Source organism: Chiloscyllium punctatum, chromosome 14 (assembly GCF_047496795.1).
Source record: "Chiloscyllium punctatum isolate Juve2018m chromosome 14, sChiPun1.3, whole genome shotgun sequence".
Taxonomy (NCBI): Eukaryota; Metazoa; Chordata; class Chondrichthyes; order Orectolobiformes; family Hemiscylliidae; genus Chiloscyllium; species Chiloscyllium punctatum.
The window spans coordinates 49807184-49826705 of NC_092752.1; the positions used below are offsets into that span (position 1 = coordinate 49807184).

At 40.3% G+C, this 19522-nt stretch overlaps 1 pseudogene; it reads right to left on the reverse strand.

Annotated features, from left to right (window-relative positions):
- Positions 1 to 605: 605 nt before the first annotated feature.
- On the reverse strand, positions 606 to 17614 carry LOC140485462 (Ig heavy chain C region-like; annotated as a pseudogene).
- Positions 17615 to 19522: the final 1908 nt, after the last annotated feature.

Sequence of the window (19522 nt, forward strand, 5' to 3'; positions counted from 1 at the left end):
CTGCACAGGGAGCAAGAGGACAGACCATTCATCGTTCCCCTCCCCTCTGCTCCACGACAACTTATCTATCGATTCTCTTTGGTATGAAAGTGAAGATACATCCTGTCAACTCACGCGCTGGCGAAAGATCCCTGGCAGTTCCCCAGAAACAAAGGTTCCATTCAAACTGCTCTGCACTCTTTAGGATTGGTATGTTCCAATCAAAATTAATTTTAAAGTGTTTAAATTTTCATTTCCAATTGGTGCAATGTGTCAGTTTAAAACTTACATGAAATTTGTAAAAATGTCCAATCGGGGGAATCAAGAACACCAAGTTCAAAACTTGAGCTCTACTCTTGACATAAAATGGACATTGTCCGATTTTGTCACAGAGGGATTTAGGATGGATAAGGTACTTGGCGGAATCCTGCAATGAATGAGCTTTACTCTGTCTCTGACCCAGTGTGTGTCTGAGCAGAGAACATTAACTGCACAAGACACTAGTCCTCGACCTGTTAATAATCCACTTTAACTGCACAGATGCAATGTAAGTCAGAGTGAGAAACAACTAATTCAGTATTTAACTCACAACTGGAGGAAAAAAAAACTTTATTACTTTTGTTGAATTATTAAATGCAACTTTGAGATTTTTATTGACATGAATTAACAGTGTCCATCAGTGCAAGTGAAATGTTTACGAAACTCTGTTTACCGCTGGATTTATCGACTGTTCTGTTGATGATCTTCAATGGAATCGCTTCATGTCCCACCACACAGGAGTAAGAAGCACCGCTGGCCCACTCCTCCGCTGTAATGGATAACAGGCTGTACACGAAGAAGGAGATGTTGTCACTCTCCGCCATCACCTCGGTGTTCTTGTAGTAACTGGGATTCACCGGCTTGTCATTGTTTGTCCACTTGACGAAGATCTCTCGGGGGGAGAAACCTCTCACTAAACAGGTGAGGGAGAGAAACCTCTGACCGGAGATTTCTCCTGTTGGTGGCAGGAGGACCGACACTGATGGCTCCAGCGGAATAATCACTGCAAAATATTTGAGACAAATATAAATCAACCAAAAAATCCTGAATCAAGATCACAATTTCACTAAATATTAAAATACGCCATGTTTAATTTGGGATTTATTCACTTCCGTTTACTAAAGGAGCAGAATGGTACACATTCTGTTCAGTTAAAAAAAGTAAAGTTTAATGTGAAAGTTGCCTCCATGTTTCCAGCCCACAACAAGGGCATTCTGTCCAACTGTCATTGCTGATGGTGACGTCAAAACCCAGGCTTCTTCCCACTTTATCTGACTTAATCAGAATACAATATCCTTTGGTCCATCTTTTTCTTAATCAGCTACCTAGCTATCCTGCCTTCAGATGCATCATTCATGCTCCCAATGGTGTTTGTTCATTACCAATCAAAGCCTGACATTGATGTAACTGGATCTGGATTACACATGGGATCCTTTGTGCTTTAACCTCACCGCTCACCTTTCTCCTTGTGGATGGAGTCTCTCAGCGGAGTCGGTAGATTCTGATGGTACACCACACATTCAAACGAAACACCACTCAGCCAGGCTTCAGTAGAAATGTCTAATTTGCTGATCATGCTGTCGGGATTCTGTCCAGGCTGGTCAGCAATCTCTGATTTCAGAGGCTTCTTTTCTTGTTTCCAGGTCACGCTGACTCCAGAAGGAAGATTGGACACAACGCAGTTTAACGTCACCGTCGCCTCCAGTAAGACTTGTTCTCCTGGCGGTGGGAGGATTTTAATGGTGTTAGGGTGGCACTCGGTATCTTCAATGAAACAAAAATTAAAGTCAATGAAAAATGCCCCTTTATGATAAAAGCACCCAATCTTCAGATTACTTCTTCACAGGGTGAAGATACCACCTTCAAAATGGCAACTCCAACTATTGCTGAAACGATGCTTACTGTTGCTGATGTATTTTGATTTGTGAAAGCATTTGTGATTACCTAGGACATGCCCTGTGTAATTATTCCTAAAGAACACTGGCTTTGTAACAAGTGAAACCTGTGAAAAAAGTAAAATCATCGAAGATACCATCATGTAACCCATGGAATTACCTTTCTTTCGGAGTTTGTCTCTCACTTAAGACCATCTATTGATACTTGTGACAAGAGTAATCTCAATATAACGAGTTCATTTCCATGTTCATAACCCTTAGGTGCAAATGCTGCTGGTCATGCTGACTGCCAAATCACATCCCAAATTTTGGGCAAATTACAATAAATAATAATTATTCTCTTTGCAGAGTTCTAAAGTGTTAAAGGATCGGTGACAGCCATGGAAATTCTGTTCATTATATTTAAAGTGATCAAAAATACTTTGCGTTATTGTTGTGATGTCATTCTCTAGTTTATGTCATTGTTCCTCGTGAGCTGTGTTTGGAGTAGATCTGAAAACAAGACATTGAGTACAGCATTGGATATCAAGAAGGACACCCATCTCCTTAAGTCTTTCCCTCCATTCAGTTAGTTCATGACTGGTCTGTACTTGCACTTTATTTACCAAGCCGCATTTTTAAAATTCTTCATAGAGCAGGGGAGAAATGAAAACAAACAAAAGCGTCTTAAATTAATCTACAAACGCGATGGAAATGTGCAGTAATTTTATAGACATCCACTAGTCACTGTGTAAACAGCGCCAACCCAAATCAGGCTAAATCAGCCTGTCTCGAATTCCTACTTCATTCATCCCTATTGTAGCATTCTTACCAGAATTTATTCTCCTGCCGCATCCAATAATTGCAGAGAGCATCTTAAAGAAGCTCAGTGAGATCACGTTTATCCCAGTTCATCACATGTGATACCCACTTGGTCTGAGGTCTGATCCCATAAATGAAGTTAAAGAGCTCAGTACCAGATAAAAATCGATGTCGTACAGTGTCCAAGGCCAACAGGTCATTCCTGAGCAGGGAATGAAGCATTGAACGCATTTTGATTTATTTTCAAGTAAGGGTCACTGCATATTTTAGCCATGTCATTTTGAGACCACAACATCATAAGATAGAGGATCAGAATAAAGCTGTTCGGCCATTCCAGAGTTTAGATCAGAATGATGCTGAAAAAGCACAGTAGTTCAGGCAGCATCCGACGAGCATGAAAATCGATGTTTCGGGCTAAAGCCAATCTACTGTCTTCTCCCCATACTAAACAAGAGCCGATCTATCTCTGGCTTGAATACACACATGGCCTGGCCTCCACAGCCCTCTGCAGCAACAAGTTCCACAGCCTCATCACCCTCTGGCTGAAGAAATTTCTCCTCACATCTCAGTTCTAAACGGTGCCCCTTTGACCCTGAGACTGTGACCTTGGGTCCTAGTCTCGCCTACCAGTCAAAACATCTATTCCACCTTCACTCGACCTCAGTCTCTCAGTATTTTCTATGTTTCAATCAGATATCTCTCCAATATCCCCCCTCCACCCCCAAACTTATCCTTGAAGCGGCTACCAGGCAAGGATTCAGCACTCTGAATTCCTCTCCCAGCATGGGCAGGCAACAAACTATTTAACAAAGCTCTCTGCCTATATATCTATCTTCGACAGTGAGGAAACATGCTTTTCTGTCTTGCCAAAATGTCGAGTCATGAGCGATGCTAATGTAACACTCAAACTGAAATGAGATACGTGGCATGTTGGGACATGAGAAGCTGTACCTTGCTGTTTACTATGCCTGATAAATTAGTGTGTTTGATTCACATCAGAGTTTAGAATGATTTGTAGCACTCTCAGTGTGTGTCTCTTACCCTGGAGTGCGGTGATGTTTTTACTTTGAATATTCTCTCCATGAGTGACCTGGCAGGTATAGACTGCGCTGTTGAACCGTTCACCATAAGGGACCATCAGCCGACTCATCACCGAGAAGTTTCCATTTGCCTCACACACGGGAGACGTGAAGAAGCCAGAATCCAAGGGTCGGCCATTTTTCAACCAACTCACGGAGATTGACTTTGGATGGAAATCGATGATTGAACAGACGACGGTTGCAAACTTGCTGCTTGCGATTTCTTCACTGGAGCTCACAGTTAGGAGAAGAGTTGGTTGTAGAATACCTAGGTCTTTAGGAAACACATCGCATAAATTATCCGACGAATTTCATAACAAATACAATCAGTTCTCATATATCACGGTTTCTTGTGTTTAATGGATACAAGAATCATAATTGTGCAGAGTGCTGGAGAAGCTGGGATCCACACAGAAAGATCAGCAGGACAATGTGAAAGACTAAAATTATAGGACACAGCAAGGGAGTCAAGGAGGCATAGAAACTATAGGCCGGTAACATCAGAAGGGAGATAGCAATGTTGGATGGCGTTCGTTTTAATGACAGAGTCTGATGAACAAGGCAGATGAATTACCGGCATAAATGAGGAAATGATGCGGTTGCTATCACGGAGACATATTGAGAGCGGGGCAGGAGTGGACTATTCAATATTCCAGGATTTAGTGCCTTCAGGCGAGACAGGGAGAGATGGAAAAGGATGAGGGCTGGGGGTGTGCAGTGCAGAATGTTGCTTCTGTCGAAATTCTGACAACGGTATTTTAGGCTGTAATGAGAAATGAAACCGTGGATACCTCCTCGAGCAAAGGCAAATGGACAGTACTTCAAAACCAAAATACAGCAAACATAACTACTGTGAGAGCACGATAGACCTTACTGCAGGTCCAAAAGACTAAGTGCACATACATGGGCAAATTTCAAAGAAATGTAAATTAAATAGGGGAATGAGAAAAGAGGTTATTAACTTCCTGTGCATAGGCTTGGATATTCATTTTGTCAAAAATTTAGAGGGAGCACAATTCTGAAAATGCCCCCAGGAGAATATTTTAACAAAGTATGTGTTTAATACTGAGAATTTTAATCCAGACCTTGCAAGAACATGGACTTAACTTTCGGGAATGAAGTCGACTCAGTGGGTAAAACCTCAATTGTGGAGCACTTTGCAGACAGTGATCGTAAATCAGTTGGATTTCAGATTGTGCTGCAAAAGAATAGAAATTGGCTCAATGTTCTGAAAAGGGGAAGGACAATTTTAGTAAGATCAGGTAATAACTTGACCAGAGTGGACTGGAAGCAGACACTTATTGGTAAATCTGAGTCAGAGCAGTTTGTCACATTTAAGAAAGAGATACGAAAATCACAAGGAGGACATTTCCCAGGAAGCCACTACGTGGGACCAAGAATGCAGTGGGCTCTGGACACCAAAGGGCATGGAGGGTGAGATAAAGATAAACAAGGGAGGCTTCCGGTCTAAACTGAAATCTCAAAACAATAGGAATTAGTATGGAGGACAGAACGTGCAAGGGGGAGTTTGAAAGACATGTGAATTAGAAGAGCAAAAGGGACCATGAGAAAATAATAGCAGTCAAAATAAAGGAAAATATTTTTAAAAGTTACAGGCTCATTCATAATAAAAGAATTATTCGAGAAACAGTAATGCCCATTAAGTGTTATTATTGGAGTGGAGCCGGAGGATTAGGTTGTGGTCAAAACGAACGTGTTGTGTCAGTGATCACGAGTAAGAGGGACTATGTGGGGACAGAAAACATGGAGGGGTGTTGTGATGTAGTTTTCAGAAATTAGGACACATGACGTGATGTTCTGTGTTGTCTTGCTGAATGAAAAGTGTTTATATTTTCAGGGCAGATGAAAAGTATACCAAGCGGCTGAGCGATGCAAAGGATGAAATAGTTGGGTCACTGACAATAATTTAGAATTCCTGTCTGGTCACAGCAGTTGTGCCAAGTGGGTGTAGATCAGCCAACGTTGCACTGTCATGCAGGACGAAGGAAGGGACAAATAATGAAAACACAGATCTGTCAAGCTAGTCTCAGTGGTAGGGAAGCAATTGAGAAGTGAAATTAGTCTTCATTTGAAAGATAAATCATCAATTTTCAGCACGGTTTTATTGAGAGGAAGTCATGTGTAACAATTTGATAGAAGGTTTCAGAGAGATAACTCGAGGTCCAGATGATAGCAATAATCAGAGCCAATGGGATCCGAGTTAATTTGACAGATTGGATCTAGAACTGGCTGAGTGGTGGGAGCAGGGGATAATAGTCATCGGGTGTCTGCATGACTGGAAATCTATGTCTCCTGCTGTTCTGTAGGGATTGGTGTTGATTTCCTTGCTATTTTTCTTACATACCAATGATTGAGACTCAAATTTAGGAGGATTAACCAGTGAATTCACAGATGAAATGAAAAATGTCATGATGGTAAGTAATGAGCATAATGGCTTTAGATTGCAGGACGATATAAAAGGGTTGGTTGTATGTGAAGAGAAGTTGCAAATGGAAATTATTCTGGATAAATGTAAGGTGAGGTAATTGGCAGAAGAATCTGTGACGTATGAAGTTTTGAATAGTGGAACCCTGGAAAGGCCTGAGGATCTTTGGTGAATGTACCCACCGATCCCCTATAGTACTGTGTCTTCTGGATAAAGAGGCTAAGAAAGTGGGAGGATATTTGCTTTTATTAGCCTCGACATTTACAATGAGGAGTAGGGAGATGATACTGGAACTTAATACAGCACTGGTTAGGCCATACTGAAGCGTTGCGTGCATGTTATCGAAGGAATGTGATTACACTGAAGGCAGTATTGATGAGATTTGCCAGGATCTTGCCTGGGTTGGAGGGTTTTTGTTATGAAACTAGTTTAGATTCACAGGGGTTTTCCTTGGTGCAGAGGAGAATGAGGGAGTAGATTATCATGATGTCTAGAATTATTTTAGGCATAGACAGGGTAAACTGGATGACACTTTTCCCCTTGATGGAGAGATCAATGCCTCAGGTCATTGTTAGTTAGGTGGCTGTTATTGATAGGCGTGAACTGGATGGATCAAAGGGCCTTGTTCCTGTGCTGTATAAGGTGATTCTGTGAAAACGGTTATAAATAATGCCTTCTTCATATTAATCCCAGATGCTCTGTTTATCTCAGTTCCCACAACACGTACCTGGACATGGCATTTCTTAGCTCTTGTGTGACCCGCTGTGCTGAACCTCACAGTAGATTTTGCTGGGGCAATCTGCCGCTGACGCGGGCAGAGTTAACTGGCTGCTCAGGGTGTAGGTTCCCTTCTTGTTTCTCACTGATGGGTAAGTCTTCAATACAGTCGTGATTAACTCCCCACCTTTTTTCCAGGTTACCTTGGTGACGTCAGGGGAATAGTCCATCGCCAAACAACCAAAGGTCGCAGAACCGGTGTCGTGCTCCTGACAGGAGGAGACCAGGCCATAAAGCGTGGGGGGAGATGGTGTCTCTACAATAGAATGACCAATTGAGCAAGTTAGTTTCTGTTCATTTGACCTTATCAGTTACTCAAATGTATCCTCAGCTGTAAACGTTTGCCAGTATGCTCCCACTGAGTCTACAGCATAACTGAAGTTTATTTTTGTTTCCTACCAGTTGCTGATCATGATCATTGGTTCCCTCTTTACAAACATGCCCTTGACCTTGACCATTACCATATAATTTAGGAAGAAGAAAATCCTGATCCCACCGCAGTAACTGTTTGAAGATCTCACCAACTGACACTTCCACTGGATTGCTGTGAAGAGCAGATAAGTTTCACAAAATACAAATCAAGGAAATGCAGATTCATCGAAATTCTACAGTGTGTGCAAACAGGCCATTTCACCCAACAAGTCCACACCCATCCTCTGAAAAGTAACCAATCCAGACCTATTCCCCTACCCTATTATGCTACAGTTAACCCTGACCAATGCACCTAACCTCCCAATCACTGAACACAACATTTGCAACTCCCCCAGCTTGCACACCTTTGGACTGTCGGAGGAAATGCACACAGACATGGGGAGAAAGTGCCAACTCCACACAGACAGTCACCCGAGGCTGGAATGGAACCCGAGTCCCAAGCACTGTGAGGCAGCAGCGCTAACCATGGAACCTAAGTGCTGCCCCATTAGGTACCGTGGTGCTGGAAATACCCAACCGCTGACAGTACCCCCGGAGAGAAATCAGAGTGAATCATAGAACATAGAACATTATAGCGCAGTACAGGCCCTTCGGTCCTCGATGTTGCACTGCCCTGTCATACTAATCTGAAGCCCATCCCACCTACACTATTCTATGTACGTCCATATGCCTGTCCAATGACGACTTAAATGCACTTAATTTTGGCAAATCTACTACCGTTACACGCAAAGCATTCCATACCCTTACTACTCAATGACTAAATAAACTGCCTCTGACATCTGTATTATTCATATCTCCCCTCACTTTAAAGTTGTGTCCCCTCGTGTTTGCCGTCCCCATACTTGGAAATCAGTTCCAGTGAGCCTTCCTCACTTATCAATGCAAGGCAGAATGTTATCTCTGGGAGGAAGGTCACTGCAGCAGCAGCACAGTCAGGAGATGAGCACTGGGATGGGGAGGATGCTGTCACGGCTGAACTCATGCCAATTGTCTGGAAGTTGAAACATCTAATTTACAATTATCTGAATTCTGGAGGCCTCTGAAAAATGGAGGACCATTAAGGTTCAGAGACTTTGGAGTGTTACAGCTGAGTATTTACGTAAATATGATTTGAGAAATGAACGAGTAATCTTTAACTTTAATAACTATCAAACTGACACACAGTTCACCACCAAATCTCATCTTTCAGACTAACCACTGCACTTACTCTGTCTAGACCTAAATTTCCACTCACATTGACAAACCCTACCCTGCTATACACCTATTCATGTCCGGAACACACAACCCCTATCACATGAAACACATCCAAGGCAATCCATATTGGTAGTGTAGCTGAGCAGAGAGATTTCGGTGTCCAAGTACATAGATCCCTAAAAGTTGCCAGTCAGTTTGATAGAGTTGTTAAGAAGGCATACTTTGTGTTGGCTTTCATCGATAGAGGGACTGAATTTCAGAACCACGAGGTTAGGCTGCAGCCCACTACCCAAGACATGACCTCAGCCCTTGATCACTGACCTTACATCTTACCCAAGTCAACCTGTGCACATTGCATCCTAGCTCCTTTCGCATCTGTGCTTTACAACCTACCATTTTGCCAGACTCCGAGCTTTGCATTTTGACAACACGTCCACCTGTCACTTCATTAAAGTGACCTTCCACCCCCGAAACAATCCTGGCACTCTGCCCACCTCTACACTAACCATCCTGGCATCATGCCCACCTCTCCATAAACCAGCCTGGCAAAGACAGACCTCCTGCATTTGAGCTCAAACTACCCCTCACCTACCAAACACAATTCGAACAAATTATCCTGTGACCATTACCATTTACCTTGATGCCACCTTGCCAGACAGAGTGCATGCAAGGTTACCCAGCAGCCAGCCAACACCTCACAGCCGACCAGCCCAAACTCTCCCACATGCCCAATCTAGCCCCTCACTTGCTCACCACCTTCCAACTTTGAGCCTACTCCAACATAAAGTCAGAGAGTCATAAAGTCCTCCAGCACAGAAACAGTTCCTTTGGTCCAGCTCATCCATGCTGACCAGAGTTCCCAAATTAAACTAATTCCACTTGCCTGTCTATGGCCTATATCCATCCATACGATCCAGTTCCTGTAGCTGTTCAAATGTCTTCTAAATGTTGGACCTATCTCTGCATTTACCACTTCCTCTGGCAGTTCATTCCAATATTTTGGACAGTTACAACATGAAGCCCTAACTCCTGCCCTCAGTGCGCTGACCAATGAAGGTCAATGTGCCAAACACCTTCAACACACCAGGTGCTTGAGACAACGCTTTCAAGAATCTATGAGTTTGAACCCTCAGGGTCCTCAGTGTTCAACATCACTACCCTGTGCCCTACCATAAACTCTGTAAGTTTTGACATGATTTGTCTTCTCAAAAAGTAATACGTTGTATTCATTTAAATTAAACTCCATCTGCCACTCCTCAGCCCATTGGCCCAGCTGATCAAGATCTCATTGTACGTTTAGACGACTTTCACTGCCAATTATACCACCAATTTTGGTGTTACGTGCAAACTTACAAACTATGCCCCATTCAATGTTTTCATGGCTTTCAATCAATATTATAGCCTGTTTGCCTTTCTCCCACATATCTGTATTTTTTTTTTCAGGATTGAAGGAATCTATCTCCTGATTGAAATCATTTAATGTTTTGTCCTCAATCAATTTCTGTGGTGTAGAATTCCAAAGGTTCATCATTCTTTTTCTGAACAGTAAACAATCAGATTCAATGTTATCGAGTGTTGTGAAGATTGGTGAGCAGCAAGATTAATGATGATCCCATGAATGGAATAGCATTCTAAATGGAATGAGCGGCCTTCTTCAGCTTCCATTTTGCATGCTGTTCTGTCCCTTCGGCAGCATGTTCCAAAACTGTTATCTTTGAGGATAAGGGTGCACATGTATGAAAATGCTTCTCCTGAAAGCTTTCCTCCAAATCAGACTTCAACTTGACTCTCAACTATATCCCTGCCCGTTTCCTCTTCCTCAATCACAGCCATGGGACTCACTTCCTACCAGCGCTGTGAATGTGCGAATACCACACCAGCTTCAGCAATTCAAATAGACTGATGACAACTGGTTTCTCAAGGCGATATAAAAAGTCTGACACTTCCACACCGGTCTAGAGATTCAAACAACCACTGGAAGAATTGTCAAGTATTTGAGGCACTTGTGAGTCTACACAAGATGACATGGTTTCCTTTTGTGTGATTTGACTGTGTTGTCACTTAACGAACTGAGCTATTCCTTAATCATATAATGGGAATGAAGCTTCCCTCATTTTTAGCAAGACAATCACACGTTATATTTCTTTATTCAAGGGAAGTATAGTGTTAAATTAATGAAATATGATTATTGGGATGTTTCAATTGGAAATTGTCAGAGATTTAAAGCTAACTTTCATGAGCAATTAATTCCAGCCTCATTGTGTCACAGGAGTCACAGGAATGTCTTTCAGAAATGGTGTCTCCCTTTGTTATGAGCAGTCGAATCAGTAAATCTGGGATAGTTTTTGCTTGGTAATCAAAGGTGTTAAAGAGATTTACCCAAAGGGAGACCTGCGGATTTTGCTCACAGATGCTACATGATCTAAGTAAGTGGTGGAACAGCTCGAGGGGCTGAGTGCCCTCCGCTTGCTCCTACCTTCCTATCATTGTGTCATTCATTAAGCTAGCACTGGCGGTGAACACTTTTTAATAAAATGTTTCAACAAATTAATTGTTTCACACATGCTTTAAAAAAAATCGTCAGTTGATTATTTGGAACGAGATAATTGACATTCTCTATTTGAGTGATCAAAATAGCTTCCACTCAATTACAGCAGCCACTGCGCTCTGGAGTGTGTTGTTACTTCATAATAGTTTCTTGTGAAACTACAGCTTGAGATCAGGGCTCTCACATTCAATGATTCTCTGATATTTAATATCTCTGAGCATTTGCAATTTGTTCAAATGCATCTTTTCTCTGAAGAACGTGTTTAATCGAACAGAGCTTTTTTCAATGAAACAACAAACTTTAAATGCTAGCAATTCAAAATAAAAGACAGACATTTCTGAAGAAACTCAGCAGGTCTAGCAGCTCCTGTGGAGAGAAGGCAAGGTTAACCTTTCGCATCCAGAGACCCCCTCTTCAGCAAATTGTTTTCATGTTTTTGGCACAAGAGCTCACACCTGTTGAGATAAACAATGATTACGTTGGATTGACTCCTGTTGGAAAAAGGATTCTTAGCAGAGGTACTGGATGGTCTGAGACAGCAATTGAAGACCAACTGAAAAGCTATCTCCATCTGTTGCAAGTGTTGGATTCAGCGGAACTCCCACCGTACTGAACAATCAAATTCAGCGACAGCACTGGTTTAATATAAAGTAAAACAGCCGAAGCATCATCTCATCAAATATGCTTCGAAAATGGTTCATTCTGGATTAGTTATAAATGATATTGTTAGAACAGCAAGTCAAAAGCTGGGATTTCTTTGAGCACATACTCCATTAACCCCATCTAGCGATGCCCAAAAGCTTGTGAACAAATATTGATCTGGAAAAAGCTGCTAACCACCAAAATTCTGTTTAATATCTAAGAGACACAAGTCACGACAGCGATTGAATAGATTTCACTGGCCCCTGTGAGTGGAATTCCAACAAACACCCAAACATCTCAACCTGCTTTCTTGCACTGAAATAACCTGATAAGAGATGGTGTTACATACTTCTCTAACGGGTTGTAAGTGAACACAGGCCTCCTGGCACCGAATCAGATACACTACTACAACATCACAACAGACCAGAAGACAATGAGCTCGACACTATCACAGAGAACACAGCCCACCTGTTGTGACAGTACATAAAACATGTCAGTTATTAACACCTTCCAACAACCAGGAATTGTTCCAGAATGTTTGTACAATGAAAGTAACATTTCAACATTTATCCAAGAATACTTTGACAGCAGCTCTGAATTGCTCAAACTCTATGGGAACTACAGAGGAATAAAACTAGGAATTGCATTTCCATCAATTCACTGTCACTGGATTTCACCCTAGAACTCCCTTCCCTTTCCCCAGAATGTTACTGCACCAGATGGTCTACTTAGTCTGAAAAAGATTAAAATGTTTTGAAGTGTAATATGACCGTTGCCAGTGACATAAAAAGCTGATGATAGGTTTTCAAATAATAAGATGCAAAATAATTCTGATTCTACATTGTGCCACGAAACATGTCCTGCACAACTGAGGCACAATGAAAATATACAGCATATTTCCATCTGCCTCGCTCAATCAAGTATCTCTGGTTGCCAACAACCAATTTCAAAACTTTTGCTATCTGTCTTTTGTTCCTGAAGCGTTTGTTCTGATTGGAACAACTTAGTCAGGGCTCTCAATTCTGACGCAACTAATCGAATATTGTATTTCTGGCCAATAAAGTGGTTTTGAAGCGCGAGATGAAATTGAACTGTGAGATTCAGGTATCCGAACTTAACAATTTGCAAATGGTCAGGACCGTTGACAAGTTAGTCAGAGATAGTACTGAAACAAACTGTACAGCAGACTTAATCGTAGAGGATACATTGCTCAACTCCTCACGTCAAATATATTCACTGTAATTGAACATTCATCAGAGGAACTAACCAGAGGATTAATGTGAACGAGAATGTGTTCACAATGAACATAAAAAACCACTGAGTTAATAAACTTAATAAGTCATTGTATTTAACAAAATGATTGAGGTGGGAAATATCGCCAATTAAAGCACAGATCCGGAGGCAATGGATTATTCTCTAAATTATTTTTACATATTCTTAAAACGTTCCTTGAACTGGGGAGATTTTGCATGCACTGCATAAAGTCAATACTGCATTTCAGTGTGGAAAGCATTTCTGTTGAAGGAATTAGGGCAAGTTTATATTCTTGTTAACTGCTTTTAATGAATGAAAATGATTAAAAAGGTATGAATTGAAAACATGCTTCTGTCTGGAGTTGCCCACTTTAACAGATGTCTAAGTAAATGTGGGCACTGCTGCCTCACAGATCCAGGTACCCAGGCTATTTTGCAGCCTCGGCTGACTGCCTGTGTGGAGTTTACACAATCTCCCCTATGTCTGTGTGGGTTTCGTCCCACAATCCAAAGATGTGCATGTCAGGTGAACTGGTCATGCTATATTGTCCATAGTGTTAGGTGCATTAGTCAGGGGTAAATATAGGGTAGGGGAATGGGTCTGGGTGGGTTACTCTACAGAGGGTCGGTGTATACTTGTTGGGTCAAATAGCCCGATACATACTGCAGGAAATCTAATCTAAATGATTGTCACATTTAACTAATGTGAGCAGATTCCTTCCGATCGCTACATTGCAATAATTCGGTCAAGTATACTAATTAAAATAAATATTACTCTATTTTCAGTGTCTGAATAAACAATGTGCTCCGGTATCCTCTAGTTCATGTCTTCTGCAAATTTGTCAACTCTGCATATGTCTGAACACATCGACTTAAAATGAATTCTCTGCGTTTGCAGCAAGTATTCCCATGGTTTTAAGAGTAAAGTTCCTACAGTATGGAAACAGGCCATTTGGCCCAACAATTCCACACTGACCCTCTGAACAGTAAGTAGCCCACCCAGACCCGTTCCCCTTAATTTATATTTACCCCTGACTAATGCAGTCTAAACTACACATCCCTGAACACTATGGCTGTGCTAAATTGCACTTTCACCTGACTTGCCCATCTTTTGGACTGTGGTAGGAAACCAGAGCGCCTGAAGGAAACCCACGCAGACACAGGGAGAATGTGCAAACTCTACACAGGCAGTCACCCGAGCGTGGAATCGAATTTGGGACTCTGGCATTGTGAGGCAGCAGTGCCAACCACTGAGCCAACGTGCTGCCTTGCGAGTTCATGAGTGGATTATTTTAATTAATTCGAAATTTGGCCTTGGTCACATAATTCACGATAGTAGTTGTTTCCGAAAGAATGACTCTTCAGTTGATATTTTGTTGTAAAATGTAACTATTTATTTAAAATGCACAGACTGGGAACACCTAAAGCACTGTGCAGATTACATAATTCAGTTGATGTTTTACTTTTATCCTGCAAATCCAGTTTAATCAGGGACATAACAATTAATTAACTCAAGTTACTTGTGAAACTGATCAAAGCAGTGAAACTGATCTGTTCTTCATAGAATTGAGCGGAATTTCCAAATGGTCTTTGCCAATGATCTTTTCCAGCCAGAAAAATATGTATGTAGTGTACAGCGGAATTGAAAGGTGTTTTTTGATCAATTATAACACTGTCATGGCATTTTTGCTCAAGAGCAAGAACTATTAGAACATTAGACTTTTGAAATTCTATTTATATTTCTCTATGACTTGTAAACTGTTTAAAGACAGACCTTCTGAATGAACTAGATAGTGGAGTTCTGAATTTGGATTGTAAACCATGTATTAGATTAATTCTTAATTATTACTTTTAAGTAAAAATGGCGCCCGAAGGTATCTGTTTTCCCTTCATTTCTAAAACTTTTGCCATTTGCCTTTCACTTAATAATAGGCTTTATGAAATTTCAACTCACATGCTGATTGCAGTGAATGAGGAACCTGCAGCGGTTCACTGTCACCAACTGTGTTAATATTGCAAAAACAATGTTGAAACCAGAAACGGTTTCCCAAATATTACACGTTTAATGTTACCCAAGCACAGTCCTTCCTCAACAGATCAACGATCACCAGATCACAATACTGGGTTTGCAGCAGAACTGGCTCTACAAACATTTTCAACAGAACCAAAAACATGATGCAACCTCACAAAAAAAAACAAATTGAAGTCTAACAAAGCTGCTCAGAATCAAGCAAACTAATGATTAAATTGAATAGAAATAACAAGTCATAACAGCAACCTTGTTTTTGAGGGGACGTAACACTTAAGGTTGTAACGTTTCTGGCAACAGTTCAATTTATTTCCAACCTGCACACCCTTCTTGATCGTGACAATCCTGTGCAGCGCACAGTAGAGTAGTTGAAGGCATATATTGATTAATCACTTCATGGTCAAAACAAAATTACTGAATGGACAAATATTACCACATTATAATTTTAAGTTAGTTTCAATTACATAATCTGATCAATTCTGCCGTTTCTGATTTTAGTCCCAAATTTTATTTTGAATGAGGCGACTCAAATCAACATTCAGTTAGTTTACAATTAGAACAGAGTTTGTTTTTTAAAAAGTCAATGCATTAAAAACACGTTTTCTTTTCATTTCTCACACTTCCGGGTTTCTGCCTTAAGTTGTTTTCAGACCATTACAAATGGATGCAATGTTTTCAATCAAGCAGGGAAAAATGTGTCATATAAGTTGAACAAATGCAGAAATGATTCATGAAAAACAACAGAACTTCACAAATATTGGTAATGAACAGTAATCCAGAGAGTCAATCTCCTCACCAGAAAGAAAACACCAATTACAGAAAGCATGAAAACGCTGATCAATTCCACAAATTGAATAAGAATTCAATCAACTCAATTCAACAGAATCAAGGAAAATAAAATCAGAATCCAATCAACTCGAAACAACAGATTTGAATGAAACATAATCAGAATCCAATCAATTCAATTCAACAGAATCAAATAAAACAATTTCAAAACCCAATCAACACAATTCAACAAAACCAAGTAAAAACAAAGCCAAAATCCAATCAACTCACTTCAACAGAATCAAGTAAAACAAACTCAGAATCTAATCAACAAAATGAAATATAGCACCACAAGAAAATTTTATGACAGTTTCTAACCTTCTTGTCATCAACAAAATTAACAAAATAATGATATTTTAGCATGTTTAATCATGTTTGGTAATATCTTGAACATCTTTGAATTCTTAGCGTTTGTTGTTGATAATGAAACTCACAGTCAGAATGTCACTGATATTAAACATTATTTATAGCTGACTGGTTAAGAGAAATTAGGTGTTTCAAGTAATCCAGCCACACAGAATGCCCATCTGACCAAAAGAAGAGATACACCGAGCAACTGACTCCATCATCACCATTGTAACTATTTGCTGAGCCTTAACTGAAGTCTGTAATCAGTGTGAACAAAAATCAATCCGAACCAAACCAAACTCAGCACAGAATCCGAGTTTCATTTAATTCAGAAATTAGTCGCATGAATAGAACGTTTTTAAAAAGTCGCTAAGAAAGTTCAAAGTTCTTACCTGAAGTCACTGTCACCATGGTCCCTTGGCCCCAGTATTCAATGTTACATTCCCTGGACTGGGTCACACAATAACTAGCTCTGCATTAAACAAATCAAAAATCTACCATCATTTTAAATTGTCAGAACCACAGGCAAAATAAAGTCACGATAAATCTTCATCACATAATTGTGTTAGTGAATTCTGATCATTCTTGATAAATTTTAATACTGTTTTATAACTACACAGAGTAACGCATGAGCTGATTCTCAAAATCCCCAACTGGTGTATCAATAATTACCCAACACTTTTTACAAATTAAATAGTGATACTGGCATTAAACCCCACAGAACTAATACTGCACTGCAAGTTAAGACGGTTTGTAGAAGTAATCACTGACTAGTTTCAAACAATAGAGGCTGAATAGGTTTTTGTCTTGATCATAATTGCAGTGTCATTCCAGCTTGTACCCACTCTTGCACAGTAATGGATGGCGGTGTCTTTGATATTCAGGTTCCCCATTTCCAACGCGAAAATGTTGTTTGAAATGTCTTTGGACGCAGTAAATCGACCATAAATCGCTGGTGCATAGTAACTGCTGGATGAATCATAGTAGGTAACCAGCCACTCCAGACCCTGTCCGGGAACCTGTCGGACCCAGCTCATCCAGTTGCTGTTAAGATCGAAGCCGCTGGCTTTACAGGTCAGTTTCAGGCTGCCTGCGGGACGGCCAATCTCTGCCTCGGGATGAGTCAAAACAATCTCCGACTGGACACCTTTAAAAAAGAAAGCAAATAAACCATGAGCATTAATGCTGATGAAATGATGGCTGAGTCTTTTACATTCCTGCAGTAGACTAACATTGAGACAGTCACAAAAAGAGACTTGAACAAAAAACACTCACATGATAAGAAAGTAAGGAATAAACTGAGAAAAATTGTCGACACAATCATTCTGATAACATGTGGGAAGCGGTTCTGTCAAGATCTTTCTAAATAGAGCCGACCCAGGAGTGTTGAATTACGGCCTAGTGCCCAGGATGTATATGGCCATTGGAAAGGGCAGGCTGACAGCTTCCGCCTGTTGGTTTCCTGCTGGAGGCTCAGACTGGATCCTGGTCTCAGCTTGTACAGCCCGAACACATGGGCTCATGTATTTACATGAGATTCTGCTTAAACATGGACACGTACACATCTTGGGATATTTGTTTTGCTGAATAGCTTCTTTGGAAGTTAATTTGAGTAGCTTCACGTCTGTTTCACATAATAGTTGCATGTATTTTGTTTAAAAAGAACAAATTCAACTGGAAGTTAGCTCCCTTTATGTCTACATTCAATCACAAGCAGATAAAATTAAAATTAAAGTTCAAACTAGCTAATAAAACAGTTGAGCTTTTCTTCCTTGGATACTGCAAGTCTTTGTTGCACTACAAAATAACATGTAATTCATATGAAACATTTCAAAATTCAATTTAGGCAACTGAACACAGAGCTTGTCCAAAGTGATTATATTTAGAATATTCAATTAGAACTTAACTCCCTTTAATCCTACATTCCACCATCAGCAGATAAAGCTAAAAAGAACTTCAATAATATTATTAGCCAACAAAATGAATGACTTTATTTTTGCTGTTACTCGAAGTCTCTCTCACATTACAAAATAACATACTATTTCTAAACTGCATTTGTAAATTCAGTTTCGGCAACCTAATATGGAGCATGTCTAAAGTGATTATGTTCAGAATGTGAGTATATGTCACTAAGCAGTTTGGACCCGGAGATTAGAAGCACCTCCTTCCATTGCAGAATGTCTCTCCCTGCATCTTTTTTTTTCAAATTGCTCCAACACTAAAATGCACAGTAAAGGAAAGGCTGAGAAACAAAATGTGAGTCCGCAGTGATACATGACACCTAGGGAAACTTTGGAAAGAACATCTAATGAACGAGAACAAGTCAGTCCGAAAGATTTTTTTAAAAAATCCTCAACGTCTAAACCATTGCATGTAACAGTCTGGGGACATCAGGAGTGTTTGGTTAAATTAGAGAGTATTACAGTAATAATTACCACGAATGTAGGTTATAAACAGTACATTTCTCTGCTCACTGATAGCTCTGACAGGGCAGTTAACTCATAAAAATCAGCCAAAATTCGCTGTGACACGACACAAGTGCTAACCATGTATAAAGGGCCCACTCAGTTTTAATGAGATGCATGAATCAGAGAAAGGTGCAACAAGTGATGTGAGTTTGAACCAATTCAATTTTGTTAATTTACTTACAGATGATAACGAATGTTACTGCAATGTGGGATTGTGCATCCATTAATTTCATATTCAGGAGCTTTAAATATACTCAATAAACAGGCTTAACTAACCAGAACGTCACTGCATTCAATGTCCTGTTTTCTGATAGTCATACAGTGAATGCTGTATTCAGTGACTTTCCTTTTTAAAGAAGAAATGACAAGTGAAATGTGTCCATTGTGAGTAAATGGGACAATATAGCTTGTTTCGTAGGATTTTACTTTAGTTGATTCATTTTCCCTTTAATCGGCCAGATAGAATAGTTGGCAGCAATTAAGCTGACTACAGAAAAGGTCCTTGAGTTACCAGTTTCATTTACTGGAAGCAGGTGGAGTTTCTGCATGGTTCAAAGATATTTTGTCTCACTGTTGACCAGTTGGTGGAAAGCAAACTGCAAACCATAACCACCGCCTCCGCAGAAACAAATCGACTCAGCAACAATGCTGAAGAAAAGTTTATTTTTCAGTTATGTAACTTGGAGAACTAGTCACTCCTCTCATTGAAGGAAATATTCGCAGAGTCTCAGACACAACTTTAACATCAACAGTTCATTCGAGGATCA